The sequence below is a fragment of the Delphinus delphis genome, chromosome 14 (genome assembly GCF_949987515.2).
Source record: "Delphinus delphis chromosome 14, mDelDel1.2, whole genome shotgun sequence".
Classification (NCBI taxonomy): domain Eukaryota; kingdom Metazoa; phylum Chordata; class Mammalia; order Artiodactyla; family Delphinidae; genus Delphinus; species Delphinus delphis.
Window position 1 is genome coordinate 31,866,967 of NC_082696.1, and position 21,565 is coordinate 31,888,531.

Consider the following 21,565-nt stretch of genomic DNA (forward strand, 5'->3'; position numbering starts at 1 on the left):
ATCTCTATGCCAACCAAATGTGATTTGCTAAAACATTAAAAATTGAAACTGAAGACACTTATTGGGTTTTGAGCCTGACAGCTCATACTTTATTGATCAGTATTTTCAGAGAGACCGGGGAGTAATATCTAGATACACAGCTGAGTTATGAACTATGTTTGGGAAGCCGATTATTTGTCACTGCCAGGCATTCAAGTGTTCAACTTTCAGTTTTATTAAGATACCTTCATGGATGTTTCAAAACATCAAAATGAAAAAGGCCAAGAAAAGGACTGGATTATCTACTGTCATTGAACACTCCCCATCTGGCTATGTTTTGGAATGCCAGGATGCCCAGACTTGCTGTCTCATACTGTTTCCACTTCGTGCCTCACACTGTGCCAGACCCTTTACTTACATGACCTTTTATAACCCAACCATGCTTCCAAGGAAGTCATGCTGTCCCACGCTAGGGAGAGTGAACTAAGGCTCAGAGAGGTTAAGTAACTTCACCAAGATCACATAGCTTTTAGGGTGTAAAGCTCGAATTCTCCAGTGATTTTCAAATGATCCCTGGCAATGGGACTCTTTTTTACAAAAAAGAGAAGAAAGCTACTAAGTCTAGGGTAGCTCTTCCTCTGAACTAGATAATACCTTTGGCTTGATAAGACCTGCGCGTCAACCAAGGTGACACTATCCCACCTGATGCTACTACAGGGGTTCATAAACCCCTCAGAGCTGCTGTTTTAATTCAACTGAATTTGACAATTCAAAAATTAGAGAGGAGTCTTAAACATAATAGAACACCACAACTGGCCATAAGGAGCTCACACCATTCATCAGGTAAGAGGGCTTGCTTCCGGTATGGAGTCCCTAGGGGGCCAGAGCAGGTGTCTAGAGGAGCCTGGTCACAGAAGAAACTTAATAGCAGGATCTTAGCAGACTTGGGAGCAGAAACTTGGCTGCTTGGTGCGTCTACCTTGCCCCTGCCCCGAGAAGACAGAGAAAGAACCTTTCTGGGCGTGGGGAGGCAGTACTTCTTTTGTTTTTTTATAGAAGTATAGCTGATTTACAATATTATATTAGTTTCAGAATTAGTTTCATTACAAGATAATGGCTATAACTCCCCATGCTATACAGGATATCCTGGTTGCTTATCTATGTTATGCGTAGTAGTTAGTTTGTATCTCTTCATCCTATACCCCTACTGCTTGTGGGGCTGCTGCCTTTCTTGAGACCCCTGTCCACTGGTCTCCAAAAAGCTGAAGTGGTTCTATTTTTTGGTAACATTCCTGGTGGTACCACCACCAATAGAAAAAAATAATTCCCCTTCCACTCTCCATTCAACTCTTTTTGTTGTCCTGGGGGAGGCATTAGGTCCACTTTCACTACTTATACACTTCAGTCTAGAACAGAGACAGAAGGTAGAAAAGTCACTCTTTGTGGGTCAGGCTTAACTGCTGGCATAAGCAAAGCATCTCGAAGGTGCAGGAAAGTGCAACCAACTCTCCCAGGAGAGGCAGGGGAAGACGCCACAGAAGAGGTGTAATCAAGGTGGGTCCAGAACGAAAAGTGCTTCCACCCTCCCCCCGACACCCCAAGAAAGGATTTCATCTTAGGTAACAGGCAGAGATAACAGTTGTATCCCACAGACTGCGTGTGCAAAACAAAGGCATGGTGGTTGGAGCCAGTGGAGAAAAAGGCCAAGAAAAGGACTGGATTATCTACTGTCATTGAACACTCCCCCTCTGGCTATGTTCTGGAATGACAGGACGCCCAGACTTGCTGTCTCATACTGTTTCCACTTCGTGCCTCACACTGTGCCAGACCCTTTACTTACATGACCTTTTATAACCCAACCATGCTTCCAAGGAAGTCATGCTGTCCCACGCTAGGGAGAGTGAACTAAGGCTCAGAGAGGTTAAGTAACTTGACCAAGATCACATAGCTTTTAGGGTGTAAAGCTCAAATTCTCCAGTGATTTTCAAATTATCCCTGGCAATGGGACTCTTTTTTTCAAACAAAATCTCACTTAAATCATAAATAGCCCAGATAATCAAAAGTTGACTCTATATTTAAAAAATATCTTTGAAGGGGAGCCACTTCAGCCAGGTGATAGGGATTCTGGAATGAACGGAAGAGAAAATGCAGGTAAGAGATGGGATCCCACTCAGAGATGGTCCAGCAGGTCCGGGAGCCAGCCTTTCAAAAGTTAACCTTTAATTAGCAATTCCTCAAATCGCATCGGCTAAACTATAGAACTAAAGGATAAGGACCATATAAACCTTTCTGGTGCCTACACTTAAATTTAAAAATGGCACTCTGCCTCTTTCCACAGACTGCTTTTTATATGTGCACCTCGACAGAAAAAAAAAAAAAAAAGGTTTCTCCCACTCTGCAGGAATAATATCATGCTATAATGTGTGTCTGACATAGCACAAGGCAGCTTAGGGACTGTCACTCAATGTACTGCAGTTGTACAGAAAGATGGCTGACATTCTAAAAGAACTGCACTTGCAGAAAAGTTACTGGAGTCCCCAGCACAGTAATCCAGGGCTGACAGTTATTTCTCATTCATCTTCTGCACCAGACATAGTTATCCACAGGGAAGTCAACTTCCATGACTAGTTTATAAAAAGTTCTCTCTGAACCAGAAAACGGCCCCACTTCTCTCCTCAAAGGTTATCTTCAGAAATGGTTCACGCAGAGGCACAGATGTGGGAAAAAAAATTGTTTTTTGGTTGGGAGCGAGCAAGAAGACATATCATCAAATATAGCCAGCAGTATCTGGCACTACTTCTTAGGACACATTGCTGTGAAGGTCTTATGTAACTGATGGACACTTATGCCAGGACGGATAAAACCAGTGGTAAGTTCACCTTCTAAGCATTCAAATAACAAAAGAAAGGTGCCGAAGGAGGTCTGGAGGATTCTCATTGACACAGAGGACCCTGGGTAGCAAGGTACAAACTCCCAAAGGACTCAAAGTCCAGGAGAGTTTTTTATTATATACTTTTCAATCATAACTTAAGAAAGTACTATGGACATAATAGCATTATTAAGTGTTTTGATAACTTCATACTATAAATAAGGTCATTCCTGAATCTTAAATAATCTTTTAATATGAAGAAAAATGTTAAAAAATGAAAAGACTACATTAGAAGATTAGAGAAAGTATAAATGTAGTTAATCCCCTCTAATTTGACAATGCGCACACAAGGGTGATTTTAATTTTGCACATTAGTTTCATGTACTACTGGTGAATTTCCACTGTGTCTTTTCCTGTAGGAAAATACAAAAACAAGGATGTGATGCTCCCTCAGGGTCCACTGTCACACACAGAATGGGCTAAGCTGAGCTCCCAAGTGGGGAGGCTAAAGGCAACCTCAAATAACAGGTGTCTTTTCTCTTCAATTTTAACGAGCTAAAATGCAATTGTAATAAGAGCCAGGGTAATCCTCTGAGTCTTCTGCTAGCTATCCAAGCAACTCTCTTTTAAATTATATACTTTCCTTATAGTGTCCTGGAAAAGAAAATAGCTTTAAAATGCCTGTCACATAGATAACATATGACCTAGTAATGCTTTAAAATAAAGTTATAAAATAAATAAGTCCTGGGGAATGTAATGTACAACATGGTGACTATAGTTAATAATACTGTATTGTATATTTGAAAGTAACTGAGAGTAGATCTCAAAAATTCTCATCACAAGAAAAAAAATTTGTAACTATGCGTTAATTTGATGGATGTTAATTTAAGTAGACTTATTGTGGTAAGCATTTCACAACACATACATATATTAAATCATTATGTTGTATACCTAACTCATACATTATACATCAATTATGTCTCAATTTTTAAAAAGTATATATGGGGACTTCCCTGGTAGTCCAGTGGTAAAGAATCCACCTTACAACGCAGGGAATGTGGATTTGATCCCTGGTCAGGGAACTAAGATCCCACATGCTGTGGGGCAACTAAGCCTGTGTGCCACAACTACTGAGATCACGCACCTCAACTAGAGAGCCTGCCTGCTGCAAACTACAGAGCCCACGCGCTCTGGAACCCGCACGCCACAACTACAAAGCCCACGCGCCCTGGAGCCTGCGTGCCACAACTAGAGAAGAGAAAAACCCGTGCACCACAACTAGAGAGAAGCCTGCACGCCGCAACTAGAGAGAAACCTGCGTGCCGTGGCGAAAGATCCTGCACGCCACAATGAAGATCCCGCATGCTGCAGCTAAGACCCGATGCAGCCAAAAATAAATAAATCTTTAAAAAATAAATAAAATTTTAAAAATAAATAAAAATTTTTTAAAAATTTAAATAAAAAATGTATAGGCAAATGCTTTTAAAAGTTCAAAGACCTTCCAAATTGGAAGGCAGCAGTGGAATTGATAGTAGGAATAGAGGAGTAACCAGCATGATAATGAACATGACCTTCAGATATGCTATTCTATCATGATTTTTTTGTGAAGGTATGATTCGTGCATTTATTCTGTTCTAATTTAGCATCAACAACTATGACATGGAATTCAAAAAAAGATTTTCAGCAATTTCTAATCCCATTTCACCCAAAAGTTTATAGGTTAAACTACATCACGGTTGCACTTGTAAGTTTAATTGGAGAAAGAAATTGAACCTAAATCTTCAGAAAGGGCTCAGCAAGGAGCAGGCAAACAAAGCTTTCTTGCTAATACCATGTACCTTTCATGAATGACATCACACCGTTGGCTTTTCTCCTACCTCCAGGGCTGCTACTTCTCCGTATGTTTCTCTAACCACCCTTAAATGTGGAAATCTCCAAAGCATGCTCCTAAGTCACCTTCTTTGTTTGGTCTCTATCCTCTCCAGGACTTTATTACCAACTACAAGCTAAGGACTCTCAAATTTACGTCTCCATTCTAAATTTATCATCTGAGCTCCACACTCATCTGTCCAAAAGCCTACCTGCCCTTTCCCTGGGATATCTCACCTGCAACTCAAATGTAACATGTCCAAAACTGAACTCATGAACGGAACTTAGGAAAAGTCTTCCTTACCTATATGAATACTAGCACCATCCATGCTAAAATCTTGGAGGATCTTGGACCACATTTTCCCACACGCTCTCAGTTACCAACGTCTGCTGGTTCTGCCCTCAAAACCTGTCTTTACTCTGTCCACTTCTCTTGAACATCACTGCCACCACCCGATCGAAGGCCCTGTTATCTCTTCCTTATGCATTCTTGCTTCTTCCAACTCCTTCACCAGGAAACTCCTAGAATGATACCTAAGTGCAAATCAGTTCATGTCATTCCTCTTTTTTGCAAAGCCTGCTCTTTGAATCAAGTATCAAACCCTTACCACTTCCCTCAGGGCACAGCATAATTGCTGGCCCAGCTTACAGCTTTTCCTTCCACCGTCTCTCCCCTGCTCACTTTGACCAATAACAGGGCTTGCTTTCTGTCCTTCAAAAACAACCCAACTCCTTCTTTCCTCAACCTCCCTGCTTGGGTTTTCCTTTCTGGCAAGCATCTTCTCCAGACAAGTTCCTCTCGTCTCTGGTCCCATCTTACAAGACATTTCTCAGGGGAGCCTTCACTGACCCTCTGACTCACGAACCTCTCTCCTAGCAACCTGTGTGTCTTCATGCCACGAATCACACTTATTTTTTTTTATATAAATTTTATGTATTTATTTATTTATGGCTGTGTTGGGTCTTCGTTGCTGCTTGCGGGCTTTCTCTAGTTGAGGCGAGCGGGGGCTACTCTTCGCTGCGGTGCGCGGGCTTCTCATTGTGGTGGCTTCTCTTGTTGTGGAGCACGGGCTCAAGGCACACAGGCTTCAGTAGTTGTGGCACGCGGGCTCAGTAGTTGTGGCTCGCGGGCTCTAGAGCACAGGCTCAGTAGTTGTGGCGCACGTGCTTAGTTGCTCCGCGGCACGTGGGATCTTCCCAGACCAGGGCTCGAACCCATGTCCCCTGCATTGGCAGGTGGATTCTTAACCACTGCGCCACCAGGGCAGTCCCACACTTATTATTTATGATGTAATTTTTTGCCCCCATTACTAGAGCATAAGCTCCCTGTCCACCCTGTGAACACAGCTCGCTGTTCCCCCTGCACCACACGCAGTCAGTAACCAGAACACAGGAGTTGCTCCATGAGCATCTCTTGACCAAATGAATGCTGATATTTAAGGAGGTTTTCTGGGCATGCTCCAAGTCACTAACCCTGACAGTCCTGGTTCTTATTAGGTAGCTAATCTCAGGCCAAATATCACAGTGTTTCTCCTCCTTAACCCATGTATGTCACCCCATTCTTCAAGAGCCAAGATCAGGAGGAGGAAGGCCTGGATTTTTTTTTTTTTTTTTCTTTTAAGCGGGGGCCACTCTTCATCGCGGTGCGCGGGCCTGTCACTATCGCGGCCTCTCTTGTTGCGGAGCACAGGCTCCAGACACGCAGGCTCAGTAGTTGTGGCTCACAGGCCTAGTCGCTCTGCAGCATGTGGGATCTTCCCAGACCAGGGCTCGAACCCGTGTCCCCTGCATTGGCAGGCGGACTCTCAACCACTGCGCCACCAGGGAAGCCCCGGAAGGCCTGGATTTTAATCCTGTATCTGCACCTAATACTTAGTACGTGAACTTGAGCAAAAGCGGACTCTGCCTTCCCAGACTTCAGATTTCTTACTGTTGTATGGAAAAGTCTCCTCATGGCTCTCACACTCTGGATCGGTGAATGCAGTTTCCAATCTACAGCAAAATTCGGCTCACACCCAAAGTAAAACGTCTCCTTTGGAATTCTCTGGGTTATTCTTGCTTCAAAGTCCTTATCCGTGTCACTTTCATTTGATCACATCACTGCTGAGAATCCTGAACTGGAGTTCAGGCCCATCAAGTCAGGCCTACAGCTGATGGGGCAGAACACCTAGGCCTCCACTCGCTGCACATTCCCTTCTGAGACTAGTCAAGGACCATTGGGACTGAGCCCAGCAAAGCCCCCACTGTAGGTCAGGACCCTGGCAGATGCCTCTTATGCTACTCAGAGGAAAGCCCAAAGTTCCCTCGTGGCCCCAAGGCCCTCTATAAGCCCCTGCTCTGTTTTTTTTTTACATCTTTATTGGGGTATACTTGCTTTACAATGGTTAGTTTCTGCTTTATAACAAAGTGCATCAGTTATACATATACATATACATGTTCCCATATGGCATCTTTGCTATTCAAACATTCCAAGCCAACTCCCACCTCTCCTGCGGCCTCCTCTGGCCTTTGCACCCTCTGCTCTCTGCCTGGCACTCTCCTCTCCCCCAGACGTTCTAATGAGTCCTTCCCTCCCTTTCATTCAGGTCTCTGCTCAAACATCAGGCCTGATCACAGGGGTTTTCCGTGACCAGGCTACACTACCCCCATCCCAGCGTTCTCTGTCCCTGAGCTGTGCTTCATTCTTCACATTACTTGTCACAAGAAAGTATACGTGTATTGTCTCTCTCCCGAGGGACTTCATTTTGTTTCCTGTTGTATATCCAGTGCCTAAATTAGTAGGTATTCAGAAAATATTTATTGAATGAGTGAATGGATAAAGCAATGAATAAGTGATGCTCTATTAGCAACCGAGAAGACAGCAGATCTAAAGCTGCAGGAGTATGTGAAGGTCTGGAGGAGTGGTGCCCACGAGGACATGCAGGGCAAGCTTGGGTCCCTAGACCCCAAGGCTGGTGAGCCAAGGGGGCAGGGTTCATGGGGTTGTGTGTGGGAGGAGGCAGGGGGATGTTGCCAGTCCCTGGGTCTCCTGCCAAGTGAACACTGAGTCACTGGCAGCTGGGGAACCCCCAGGGTAATATCAGTAGAAATGAGAATCGGGACGTAGATGGCCTTGTTGCCAGAAGATGGATGGCACGTGCTGCCTTTTTTTTTCTTTGTCTCCTTTTTGTAATCTGTCTTTAAAAAAAAAACCTAACCAAATTCCACATTGAAGGCTTCTGTGAAATAATGCCCAGTTTCACTCATTACCATCTCCTTTCCCCAAGCTTAGACTCAGGGAGACCCAAAGATCATCTTTCAAAACTCTCACCCTTGCTCTAAGTATGTACCAGATTGCTCTCTGGACTGTGAGTTCCTCGCGAGAAGCCTGTTAACTTCCAGAACCGACCACAGTGGATGGCACTTGGTCCACTCTCCATAAATGTCTGATGACTCAATAAGTATATTTTGAACTCGGTCTCCCGTAAGACAATGAGCTTAACAAACATCACTAATTATATGCTATTATCATCTACGTTCCACTACGCCAGTGTTGGTAGAAGAGTTCTGAATAGAGGTTGGTTCAACGATTGGGAGACTCATAAAATAAAGAAGGAATTTCCACATGTGTTAAATAGAGTGTGATAAAACCAACTGTTGCTAATGAAACCCTTATCTAACATGTGGACTTTCCAGAGACTTCCACCTATACTGCATATAAAGAAGATAATTATAGCTGTGAATTAGATTTTTATTTTCAATATTTCAATTTTTAATTTTGACTATAATTGAAAATTAATATGCAGAGTACAGTTAACATTTTATCTAAATTTTTTTCTAAGAAATAATTTGGTCTTTTCATAAAAACACTCTGTCTTAAATGTGATTTTATATCGTAGGGTGATATTTTACTGACAGTATAGAAGATTCAATATAATTAATTCAGCAAACATTAACTGAATGCGTACAATACACAAGTCACTATGCTAGGCACAGTTAAAAATATATAAGCTTTACATAAAAACTTCACAGTGGACTGATTAAGCTGTTTATATTTTATGGACAGAACTATACTTATATTAATATAGAATATCTGTAGTCACATTAAAAACCCTTTGAAGGTGGATATACTATTTACGGGATGCCTTCAGCCACATAATGATGCAGGGCACATCTTGAGCGGAACTACACAGGGAGTTTCTAACGTGAACGTTGCTTTCATTCCCGGCTCCAACACCATCATCACAATATTGCTTAGCATTCTAAACCTCAACCACTATTTTTAATAAATGACCTCAAACATCATGCTCCAGAAGAAAAACCTTCTAACGGCTTCCCAGTTCCCTGAAAATAAAGCCTACCTCCCCTCCCCAATATGCAAGGCTGGCCTTAGTTCAAATGACAAACCCAGAGAGGTCTTTCCTGACCTTCTGATCTACAGAACCCCAGGCACTCTGTTACATCAGGTTCCTTCCCTTTCTCATAGGACTTTCTACTTCCTGAAACTGACTTGTCTTCCTCATTTAGGATGTACACTCCACCACAACCTTTCTTTTGATCTTTACCCTATCCCCAGATCCTGGCACATAACATTTATTTTTTTAAATTTATTTATTATTTTTGGCTGTGTTGGGTCTTTGTTGCTGTGCATGGGCTTTCTCTAGTTGCAGCGAGCAGGGGGCTACTCTTTGTTGCAGTGTGCGGGCTTCTCACTGCGGTGGCTTCTCTTGTTGTGGAGCACGGGCTATAGAGCACACGGGCTTCAGTAGATGCGGCACGTGGGCTCAGTAGTTGCGGCTCACGGGCTTAGCAGCATGTGGGATCTTCCCGGACCAGGGCTTGAACCCTGTCCCCCGCATTGGCAGGTGGATTCCCAATCACTGTGCCACCAGGGAAGCCCCTGGCACATAACATTTATTGAATCAATTATTAATGAATGAACTTCCTACAGAGCTTGCATTTACTACGTTATGCATGATGATTTGAGAACTTTTGTATGTTTCATCAGAGAGCAAATAATAAATGTATAGGTCATACTTTCCTACCTGGTTTTCTACACTATCATGGTGTAAGGCACACCTCACATTTGACAAAATGGGTCATAAATATAATTCAACAGCAACTACTGAATGAATCTCAGTAAATAATGATTTGGTGAACAAATGAATGAAAATAATTTTGCTCAAAATTATTGACTGAGATCCACAGAAGAAAATGGAGTCGTAACACTATAATGATATTCTCCAACTTTTAGAAGAAAACCAGAAGTATTTTTATTGTAGTTGTGAATTATTTCTGCAGCAAAAGAGCAGTTGTGGAAAAACTGAGACAGGCACTGAGAAACCACCTCGAATTGACTGCTGTGGTAAAGTTCAATAGTTCCTTTGCAGTAAACACCCCACAGAGGTCTGAATAAACACCAAGTTCCTCCTTCTTGTGCAATAAGGCAAGGTTTATCACTCTGAAAACTAGACACTTCGGGCTTCCCTGGTGGCGCAGTGGTTGAGAGTCTGCCTGCCGATGCAGGGGACACGGGTTCGTGCCCCGGTCCGGGAGGATCCCACGTGCCGCGGAGCGGCTGGGCCAGTGAGCCATGGCCGCTGGGCCTGCGCGTCCGGAGCCTGTGCTCCTCAGCGGGAGAGGCCACGGCAGTGAGAGGCCCGCGTACCGCCAAAAACAAAAAACAAAAACAAAAAACTAGACACTTCGATATGGTTGGCTTGCCTTTGGGAAAGGGCGTAAAACCAGAAGGTTCCACATTCAGGATCTTTGTTTGGCTCGTTTTGCGCGGATCAGTGACTAAGAGGGCCTCGGGCCTCGGGAAGGAGCGATCTCCCAGGTGTTCACATCCTACCTTAGGGCACAGCCGACCTCAGATTCTACCCATCAGCACTAACTGCTCCTGGGTCGCCTGCTGAGAGCACGGCCCTGAACAAAACAGACCATGCTCCCTGGGTGACAGCCCCTTCACACAGGGTAGGGACCACGAGCTCAACAGTTCCAAATGTTCCACAGTTCCAGGACTGCGAGGACCTGACTGCCAGGCCACAGAGGCAGGCTTGGTAGAGCGTTTGCTCCCAAAAGTGGGGCCTTTGTCCAGCGTCACCTTCACTCACAGGTTCTCCACGCCACGGTCTGAAGTGTGCCCTCGCACGACGTGCCTGCCTGTCATTGGCTTTAAAAAGTCATTCACAAGCTAATTTTCTCTCTGTCATGGGTCCCTATCTGAATATTCAGGACCACTTCGTGAGTAAATTTTTTTAAATCGAGTGGTTCATCACAACATTGGACCAACCTCCACTTTAAAAGAGAGGTTTGGGTACAAAGGAACCAAATCAGCAGTTGGCGGAGCTGTTACTCATTTTGAAATGGTAGCTTTTCTCATTTAAGAAAAAAATAAATAAACCCCTAGTGCAGGCACGGTGAGGGGGGATTCCCCTGCACTGTCAACCACAAGTTCACTTATTCTGAAAATCAGACTGGCATTAAGTACCGAAGGTCTTAAAATATTTATACTCTTTGACCCAGGATTACCTTTCCGTGGATCTCACTTAAAAAAGTAACCTGAAATATGAACAAAGATTTCATCAGAATGCCAGTTATAAGACCAGTTATTTGGAAACAGCCTAACGGTCCAATCTTAAGGGAATAGTTAATAAATTATGGTAAATCATACAATCAAATATTATACAACATTAATAAAGCTTGCCGAGAAGCTGGAAAATATTTAGGACACAAGGTTAAGCAAACAGAGCTCATTGTAATATGTTATGAACTATGGAAAAACTTCATTAAATATAAAGGGGAAGAAAAATGCCAGACTCTTATGGGTGTTTAGGGGTCATGGGATTATAGGCAAATTTTTTTTTATAGTTACTGTATTTTCCAAAGTTTCATTAGAAGCATGTATTGCTTTTATTAGAAATAATAACACCCCTTCAGAAATGCTAAGTCTGCTGTATCACAAATACTTGCACATGTATGTTCTCGTACTTGCACTGAGCTGATCTGATACTTGCTTTGCCAAGTGAGCCAAAAATGCATGCCTCTTCTATACCAAGATCAGCTTAGAGAGAGGACTGAGAATCTTGGGGTTCATACTGCGTTTCAGCCCAAAGACGCTGATTCTCAAAACTGCAAACATACCTTAGCAGCTGCCCACCTATCAGCACCTCTGCGATGAGCTCACTGTTTGTAAAAGAGCATCACTTTTCTCAGCATCACTTTCATCCCAGGAGCCCCTATTCTTCTTTACCTATTCTCATATCTCTACCAGCTTTATTTCAAGGCATCATAGTCACTGACTTGCATGCAGTTCTCTCATTAGATTATGAGATTCTTGAGATCCTTGTCATCCTGACCTCCCCAGAATCTAACAGGGTACCTGGTAAACAGTGGGAACTTAATAAATGCTATTAAATAAAATTTTACAAAATAGGAAGAAAATCACCTCCATAACTCCAAGAGAAGAATTCACTAACAGTATCATATTGTAATGGGAATCTCAGTTGGTGCGTGAAATCAGGTACACTTTGGAATATCATCTGCAGTTTATGAAAGAGCACAGTAGACATTATATCGGGGAGCTGGCCCTGGGGTCCTCCTGTTAGATGGAAATGATTTCACAGAGCATCCGCACCAGACAAGGCCACTCTGTGACCGTGCTGAATCAGGACAGAAACAAGACCACTGTGTAATCCTATCTGAACACAAACAAAAACACAAATATTATCCAACCCCCAAAATGACCAATATTCCCCTAATCTGGCTAATGAGTATTTGCTGCATCTTTGCCAATTATAGTGTCAGCCTCTCTAGTCTTGCTCCTTCTAGAGAAGACTTATTAAGATACAAACTCATAGCATTATCACTGTTGTGGCCTCTCCCGTTGTGGAGCACAGGCTCCGGACGCGCAGGCTCAGCAGCCATGGCTCACGGGCCCAGCCGCTCCACGGCATGTGGGATCTTCCCGGACCCGGGGCACGAACCCGTGTCCCCTGCATCGGCAGGCGGACTCTCAACCACTGCGCCACCAGGGAAGCCCAGTCCTGCTTCCTTAAACCCTCTCCCAAATCACTTACAAGACCAAATCCTATAATCACGCATTTCTAACACCCTTTTACTGCGACACCCCACGTTTTCCTGTGGTGTACCTTTTCCCTCACTGTAACAAGTAGCAAACCCAACCTGTTCAACTACAAGTCATTTCCCAGTGGTCTCTGGCTCACTGAGAAGTTTAGTCATCCTACCTGGAACACGCTTGTCTCTTCTTTCTGCCCACACATACTTATCAGAACTCCCAGAAGCTTCCCCTGATCAGCCTTCCAGGTTTCAGATGGTTCCACTCCTTTTAGTTTCCATAACATTTACGTTCATCTGCTACTATTAAGTTTGTATTTCATAATACTGGCTGGCACTGTGATCCTGATGACTCTCTGAAAAATACTGCCAACTCTGAAATCATATTATTCCATCGTGCTGCTTTAAAAGTTTACGCATGGTTGTCCTACCTCCCCAAACAGGCTATGAATTCTCAAAACTATGTCTCAAATATTTCTTTTCACTTACCTTTTCATTCCCTTTCTTCTTATCATATGTATACACAGTTCATCTACAGCGAACATCTACATCCAGTCATAAATTACACAGAGACCGATTTGACCTTGCGTTTGTTGGGGAATGATATATCACTCATATTTCATCAGGAAATAGTTTCATTTAGAGCATCTTCCAGTATAGACCTTTATAGCTGGAGTGTATTCCACATACCTGCTACATTCAGTATGTGCTAATGCTCTTCCTCTCTCTCCAACTCTCTCCATATATGTATCTATTTCTTATTTATCATATTTCTGGGAAAAGTACCTTTGTGTATAAAGGTAAATTCAGGCCATGGCAGCTGGCAGAGGTCCCTTCTCTTCAACTGAAGTCAGTGACTAAAATTAAGCCCTCCAAACATCTGACTTGCTGACGTATCTATCCTGCATGATGATAGCGAGCCTGCGCTGAGGGGGAAAAACCTACTAGGTTATTAAGTTTTCTGCCAAAGCTGGATATAGTCCTGCTGGACAACGCCATTCAGGTGACCTGCTCTCAGCTCACATTAAGATGTCTAAACGTTCACTCACGATGTCCCTTCCCAACCATACAACCCTGCTGACTTCCCCCTGTCTATGGCCCAGACTTGAAATTGACCTTGCCCTGCCAGGACCAGGATGTCTCCCTGAAGATCCAGGATGCGGTGGAGATACAGATATATCTCGGTTTCCATGACAGCTCCTTGATTTTCCAGTCTGGCTCCAGGAGCTCAGGCAAGTAATTTAACTTCTCTAAGCCTTCATTTCCTTGCTCAAAAAAAAAAAAAAAAAAAAAGCCGCGATATATCTCCTCCCAGGAGTCTAATGAAGACTCGGTGAGATTATGTATCTAAGGCACATGGCAGATGCTCTACAAATGTTAGCTTTTTTTCCCTTAATAGTGCCTGACAACTAATAGAACTCCGTCTCCCTCTAAGGAGTTGCCCGTTGCCCATGCCGTATTCTTACTGACTTACACCACGAAGGATATCTAAAGCAGGGCAGACGGCAGAGTTCCTGTTCTCAGATCAACAATCAAGCTCTAGTTCTATTGATCTGCCCACCTATTCAACTTCCTGATGCTGTTCCCACTCACTTTCCTCCCTGTACCCAAACCCCAAACCAAGAATCTACGCCTGTTCTATTCTTACTGTGGCACTCTTGTCCAGTTTGCCACTGAGCACGAATGCTCTACACCTTCACCCTGATAGCCTCTATTCCATCCCCTCTGTCTGACCTGGACTCCTGGCACTCTGGTTGCCTACTGGGAGGCCCAATATGGGGCCCACCCTTCAATTTGGCCTGATATACTAGATTCTGACCTTGACCTTGAGAGGTGGTGTTGCGTAGTTTAAGCACAGGCTTTTGTTTCAGACTGCCAGGGTTTGAATCCCAGGTCTACTACTTAATGACCACATAACCTTGAGCAACTTATTTACCTCCCTAACTTTCAGCTTTCTCACAGTAGAGGGCTTTTTTGAGATTTCAATAACATAATGAATGTAAAGCATTTAACATGGTACTTGGCATACTAGGTAGGTCTTTAATAAATGTCAGTGCTACACATATAAAGGTTTTGCCCCTAGGACACGTGGTGGCCACAGGCCTCCTTTTGATACAGTCCAGTTGCTATGAATCTACCTGCAACACACAGCCACTTCACCTACTGGCCCAGCCTACCTTCCTGGTTTGGTTCCCCTTGATCTGTTTCAACCTACCAATGTTTTTGTCAACACAGACGCTCCTTCATCCTCACCAGACCTTAATAATGTTGCTCACACATGCCAGTATTCTAATTTAGGACCTATTACCTTAGGTCTCCTAAGTGGTAACCCTAATCTGTGCCTGCTGCCTCCTCTCTGCCCATTTCTCACAAACTCAATGAACTTCTATAAACAATAGTTCTGTGTTCATCACTTTACTTCCTTGTTCAAACTGTCACTGTGTCACTGGGTCTCTAATCTCATAATGCCCAAAGTAGGAGTCTCTAATCAAATGATCCCTAGAAGACCAGGCCTTCAGGAAATAAAATGCCTAGGCTGGAAATAAGGCACAGGGGTATTTGCTAAAAGCACATGGACATGGATAAATGGTGGGCTCCTCATTCAATAATATTCTGGGGGCTTCCCTGGTGGCGCAGTGGTTGGGAGTCCGCCTGCCAATGCAGGGGACACGGGTTCGTGCCCCGGTCCGGGAAGATCCCACATGCCGCGGAGCGGCTGGGCCCGTGAGCCATGGCCGCTGAGCCTGCGCGTCCGGAGCCTGTGCTCCGCAACGGGAGAGGCCACAACAGTGAGAGGCCCGCGTACCGCAAAAAAAAAAAAAAAAAAAAAAAAAATTCTAGATCCTCTTAGCAAAGTCTAGACATGGAGGGAATTATTTCATCACCTAGCTTTGCCTTGGCTGGGAGGAAGGTCCCACTTCTGGAATTTGCATGGCCGTGGTCACCTGAGTTGCTTCCATGTGCAAACTTCACATCGTTGTGCAAGTGGCTGTCTCAAAATGGAGGGGGCAATTCTCCGCAATAATAGACATGTTGTTTTTGATTGGCAGCCTCATTGTCTTGGGAGATCTATATGATCTTAACAGAGATCATGTCAATCATGGTGCCTCTACCGGTCTCCTTTTCCCCATCCCACCACTAGCATCACATATATACAGGGTTGGGCACATGATCCAGTCCAAGACTATCACAGTAGCACTCTCTGCTGGACACAGAGACTGATTCAATGACCTCCATAGCAGGGCCAACCATAGCCCTTTCAGGAGATTCTATAAATGGGACCTGGAAGAGAGAAGACCTCTCTTTCTTATGGATCAAAAGCCAAAGGATGCAGGTTCGGAACTACCAATGGTCACCTTTCTTAGCACGTAGAAAGAGGCCTCAGAATGAAGCTGATTCAGAAAGAAGAGAAGCTGAGAAATGAGGAGAGACAGAACGAACCTTAACAAAGTCATGTGAGGCTCTGGGTTCCAGCCATGACTAAAGCAAAGTCCATGTTTGGACTTTCCAGTCACATGAGCCAATAAATCTACTTTTTCTGCCTAACGTAGTTAAATGTAGGTCCCTCGAGTGTATAACCAGATGAGTCCTGATCAGCTCCCTTCCACAGGAACACAGGGGGAGGGGGAGGGGACTTGACCCCCTTTAGTGCACTTGACACCCCTTTAGTGCTTGGAGCAGAGCGACAAGGACACTGTAGGAAGGAATGCACACATCCACCTCTTCACACTTTGCTCACATTCCCATGAATTTTGTGTAATTTCACCTCTGGTCACAGTTTCCAAAGCACAATTTGCTATTGGAACATATCCCATTAATTAACAGTACAATGGTCCAAGAATCCCCAGCTTTATATGAGAATTTCCTTTTTCCAATTGCACTCAAAACTCTTGGAAAAGTCTTATCAATGACTGTAATAATCAAATCACCAGAACTCCTGCTGGGAATGGGGAGGGAGATGAGATCAGGAGGAAGCCCAGAACAGGAGTAATCAAACTAAAGATTAACAATCAGAATTCCAGATGTGTCAGGTCTTGATCTCACAATTGGAGATTCTTATCTTCCAGAATGTAACCTAAATTTTTACTCAGAAATTTGAAACTCCACTAAAATCTGATGCCACCCTTATATCTCTCTCCCATTTACACAGGGTTTCCAAAGTGTGTTCTAGCTTTTCCTGTTCCTACAGAAAGGCAATGGAGTGTACTGGTGCAAACGTGCTTTGAGAAATTAGTCCTGGTTTCATCACCTTTCTGCTTGAATAAACTCTTGTGGTTGTAATGAAAATCGATTGGCATTATGTGTGAAAATTCATCGAAAACCATCAGGTACTAAGTGAATGTTGCTATTTATTAACTTTGTTTTCTGTTTTGTTTTGTTTTTTGCGGTACGCGGGCCTCTCACTGTTGTGGCCTCTCCCGCTGCGGAGCACAGGCTCCGGACGCGCAGGCTCAGCGGCCACGGCTCATGGGCCCAGCCGCTCCGCGGCATGTGGGATCTTCCCAGACCGGGGTACGAACCCATGTCCCCTGCATCGGCAGGCGGACTCTCAACCACTGCGCCACCAGTGAAGCCCCTGTTATGTATTTTAAACTCATACAATCAACGATGGGCCAGATGCCCCAGGTCAGATCTCCTTGACCTTCTATTACCATGGTCATTGTTCTTTCCCTGTGTACAGCACAGCCTGTCTTCCCCCAACCCAGACTTTACTCACCCACCCCACCACCACCCACACCTCATCCTGATTTTTCCTCATAATGCAGCATTTTAAAAAGAGGATGAAAAGATCAGGAGTCCAAAGTCCTTGGTCTGTCGATGAAAGCAGAGAGGCTCAGAAAAGCCTAGAAACATACCCAGGGCCACATCATTAGTGTCTCAGCCAGGACAACAACTTGGCTTTTCCAACTGCCCATCCAGTGTCCTTGGAAATCCACCATCCTGCTCCCCAGTATGAAGCAGTCCCCTGATGCTCAAGGACTCCTCCAGGTGCTCCGCGATCTATGGCACTTTTCCAGTCCCCTCCCCGCCAGCCTGTAAGCTCCCATAGGAGAGGCTACTTTGCTGTCCTTCAGCAAGCCTGGCACCATAACAAGGGTTCACCCATGTTTTCTGAATGCTTGGGCACATATCAGACCTTAGCAGACAAAACATATCTTAAGTCCTGAAATGAATACACTTGATACAACTGCAAATCATATCTTGCGTCATAAAATGAGGGGTCCCTCTCACTGCAGATTTGTTTTTTCCATCTCTACACAAGTTCTTTTTGCAGATGTGTTCTGCTTGACCGAACTCCCCATGCAGCCTCTCATTTAGGGAGACCAACACTAAATGAAATTTATTTTAAAACTGCCTCCTCTTTTAGACTGTACATTCTATTGATAAGTAATATGCATTACCATGAAGACTATTTTATCTTCTACTAATTTTGTTTAAGAAATGTAAAAAGTGACATCTGCTTTTATTTTTGCTCTTATCTATTCTCCTAAATTAAAATGAATTTCTTTTCCTTTATGCTGAGAATTATCATGGGAAACAAACCGTTCAAATCCACTCCCTCTGTATGTCAGTAGTTATCTTTCTCTGTCCAATGAGCTATTGTCAAAATTCTGAAACTACAAGAGTCCAGGTATTGCGATCTCACTCTGGGAAGATTCAAAAGCTTCACTAATAATTCCTCCAAGTTGGAATACAAGTGCAGCCATCATTCTTTACAATGATCTTTCCTGAAGAATCCATTCTGCTGTGGGTGCCTTTGGAATACTACATGTGTTTCTCTGGACCTGACTCAGAAGCAGCAGGTAAATCTCTATGTGCCAGCTGCCTGGAAATTGCATACAGAAGCTCCCCACACAACTCTCTTTCACTGAAAGATTCCCCAGCCTAGGATACAAAGCTAATTATAACCAGGGTTACAAATTATACCTAAATCATCTCACAATTATGAGCTCTGTAGTAGGACTTCATTAGAGAAAATCATTCCTAACCCTTCAGTATATATATTTTGAGTGAAAAATATCTCATAACATTACTTTACTAAAGCATTTAATTATAGTTTCTACTTAATAGAAGCATTACTTTCTGTTACGAAGAATGCCTATTCTTCACTTAAGCTGTTTGAAAAGCATGAAACTAAAGCAGATGCTTCTGTATGGGGAAAAAGTAGTGGAAAAATAAAGTAAGATTTGAGAAGTTTTGAAATTTAGCCTACTTTTTACAAAATGGTAATATATTCTAGTATCAGTAGCCAAATAACAAACTTGAAGGTCATTTTATAAGAGTTTCCATAACGCAAGACGTGACAAACCAGCAAAGTAAATAGCTTTCATAGGAGCTGGTAATAATTTATTCATAAAGCACTACAGAAAGTGTATCTCAGAACTCGGTTTGACAGCAAAACCTAAAAGTTCAATATTCTTACTGACAAATAAGAATAGTTGTTGATTCTTGAAATGTTTTCTGTATGTACAGTTGTCCACAAGTACTTCTGAAGGTCTTTAGAAGAAAAATCCGGGTAAGAGACACTTTAGCCCAACATACTTAGTCCAACACCAGACTAACGTGTACTTGGTCTGACTTCAATGAGTAAATTACATAAATGTGAAGCATCTGACTATCTGGCATTACCAATGCCTGAAACTGGTATTGAAATAGTGAACTGTTCTTATTACAAATATCACCTCACACACACATACACATACTTCTCAGTCGAAATCTAGCAGCAGTAAATACACACAGAGAGCTTGTACCTACAAAATGTGAAATGCTGGCTTGGGCAATTAATTATAGCAAAAGAATGATTAATGGAGAAAATCTTTCAAACCCTCAGCCCTTTCTCTTAAGGACAGACTCCATAGGGAGAAGAATAGTGCTGAACTTGGCAAACAATTGCTTCGCGTCTCCATGTCGCCTACGAAGATACTACCACATACAGATATTGCTTTAGGAAACCCTGACCACACTTTGCTCTTGCCAAGGACTACTATAAATTACGCTGTGGACATCTTTACAGAGAATGCTGAGTCTCTGGAACGAAGACAAAGGAGGGTGTAGCTTGGAGAAACCCAGCCAGGCGCTCCAAGGCTCCGGGTTCTGAGAGGCTGCCCCTCGCGGCTCCTCTTGCGCTCTGAGGACTGGGGAGTCCGGAACTGACGGCGGGCTTGGTTTATTTCGCAAACTTCAGGAGACAGTGTTTACCCTAACTCCGGGGTCCCAAGCGGGGCGGGGGAGGGGGAATAAAGCAGCGCCCCGTTTCAGCTGCACTGACTGCCCACCCACCTCCCCACCGCCGGCAGCACCCTTTCCTTCCCCCTCACCTGTCCTGAGCTCGGGGCCTCGGGGGTCCGGTCGCCTGTCGCGGCTCTCACTCCCGGAGCTGGTGCGACGTCCGGCGCCTCCGGAGCCGAGCGAAGGAGGCGACGGGGTCGGGGGCGTCAGCAGGAAGCTCGGCAGCCGCGGGCAGCCGCGGTCTCGCTCCCCATCCCGGCGGGGCTCGGGCAGCGGGCGCGGCGCTGCCACGGCAGGCGGATGAGTCAGGCGAGGGGGCGGGCGGCGAGGTGTGCGGGCCGGCGGAGGGGAGTGGCGGCGGCGGCCTCTGGGCGGGGGGCGCGTCGCTGTCTGTGCCCGCCGTGGGTCGCCGGGACGCCGGCCGCAGCCGTAGGGCGCACCGAGTCCGAGCGCTCCCGCCCTCGGAGGTCACCCGGCGCGGTGCGCCGGGCAGGGGACAGGGAATCGCTGCTCAGTCGTCGCCGCCGCCGCACAAGAAAGACAAAAGGGACCGGGGGCTGGGAAGGGAAAAGTTTTCTGCTCGGCTCCTGAAAGATGCCCACCGAACCTCACGCCCCAAGCGCCGAAGAGGAGGCTGGGGACGGGGTGCAGGGGGCCGGGCGGGCTACCAGGAGCGTGGCCACGCGATCGCGACCTGGTGCACGCCAAGCTCCAGCCGTCCACGACCCGTGGGCACTCCCCCGGCCCGGCCGCCCCCAATCTCGCCGCCAGCCTCCTCCTCGAGGATGCAGACAAAATCCAATCCTCTCCCTCCAGGACCCCCAGCCCCCAAGACCCGTGCAGCGGCCGCAAAGTTGCACTTCCTGAACAGGGAATCACCGCAGACAAAAACCTATCTTTGAGAACAAAATACCCGCTTCCAGGAGCTCTTCTCCGGGCTGGAAGGCCAGAGGGTGGAAACGGACACTACCACCCTCGGGGCGAGCCTCTCGCTGGAACCCCAGGTCTCGGAGCCGGGGTCCCGCCAGTCCCCGGAGGAGTGGAGAAGACCCGGCTGAATCCCGGTTTTCCTGGAGCAGGCGCGGCAGGACACTGGCTCCACGCCCCTCGGACTCTTTCTTATCAGACGGCGCCTGGGCGGGTCGGGGTCCCCCTGGCGGGCTGCGCGGGCGCTGCGCAAGCGGAGCCAAACACCGCGCGGAGCGGACACCGCGAACGTCCGCTATCTACACCGCTCTGGAGCGCCCACCAGATCTAGCCCGGAAAGGGGCTCCGGGAGAGCGGCTCGGGGGCGAGGGTCATGGGCAGGGAGGACGAGGGCGAACCGGATCGTTGAGGGCTTCGATGAGCAGTGCTTAGGTTCAACTCCAAACATCACAGTCAAGGAGGGGTGTAGGTTAATCCTCCTTGCCCCCAAACATCCTGTGAGTGGGGACTGTGCCCTATTCATAGAGTAAAATGTTATGATAGTTACCTCCTATTCCGCAGAGACAGAACTGATGGTTGTATATATGCCGGTCAATTCAGTAAATAAAGTTTTATGTAAAACTCTGGATTAGC

General features: G+C 45.3%; 1 protein-coding gene across 3 annotated transcripts in view; it reads right to left on the reverse strand.

The window, feature by feature from the left end:
* Positions 1–21,092, reverse strand: part of TMEM200A (transmembrane protein 200A) — a 72,353-nt gene extending 51,261 nt beyond the window's left edge. Inside the window, exons 1-2 of one of the 3 annotated variants that reach the window (XM_069541366.1) lie at positions 20,919–21,092; positions 20,095–20,562 (exon numbers count right to left, since the gene is read on the reverse strand). The gene's annotated coding sequence lies outside the window, so the exon portion shown is untranslated. The other 2 variants (XM_060030531.2, XM_060030532.1) reach the window with 2 other exon arrangements.
* Between the last annotated feature and the right edge of the window lie 473 nt (positions 21,093–21,565).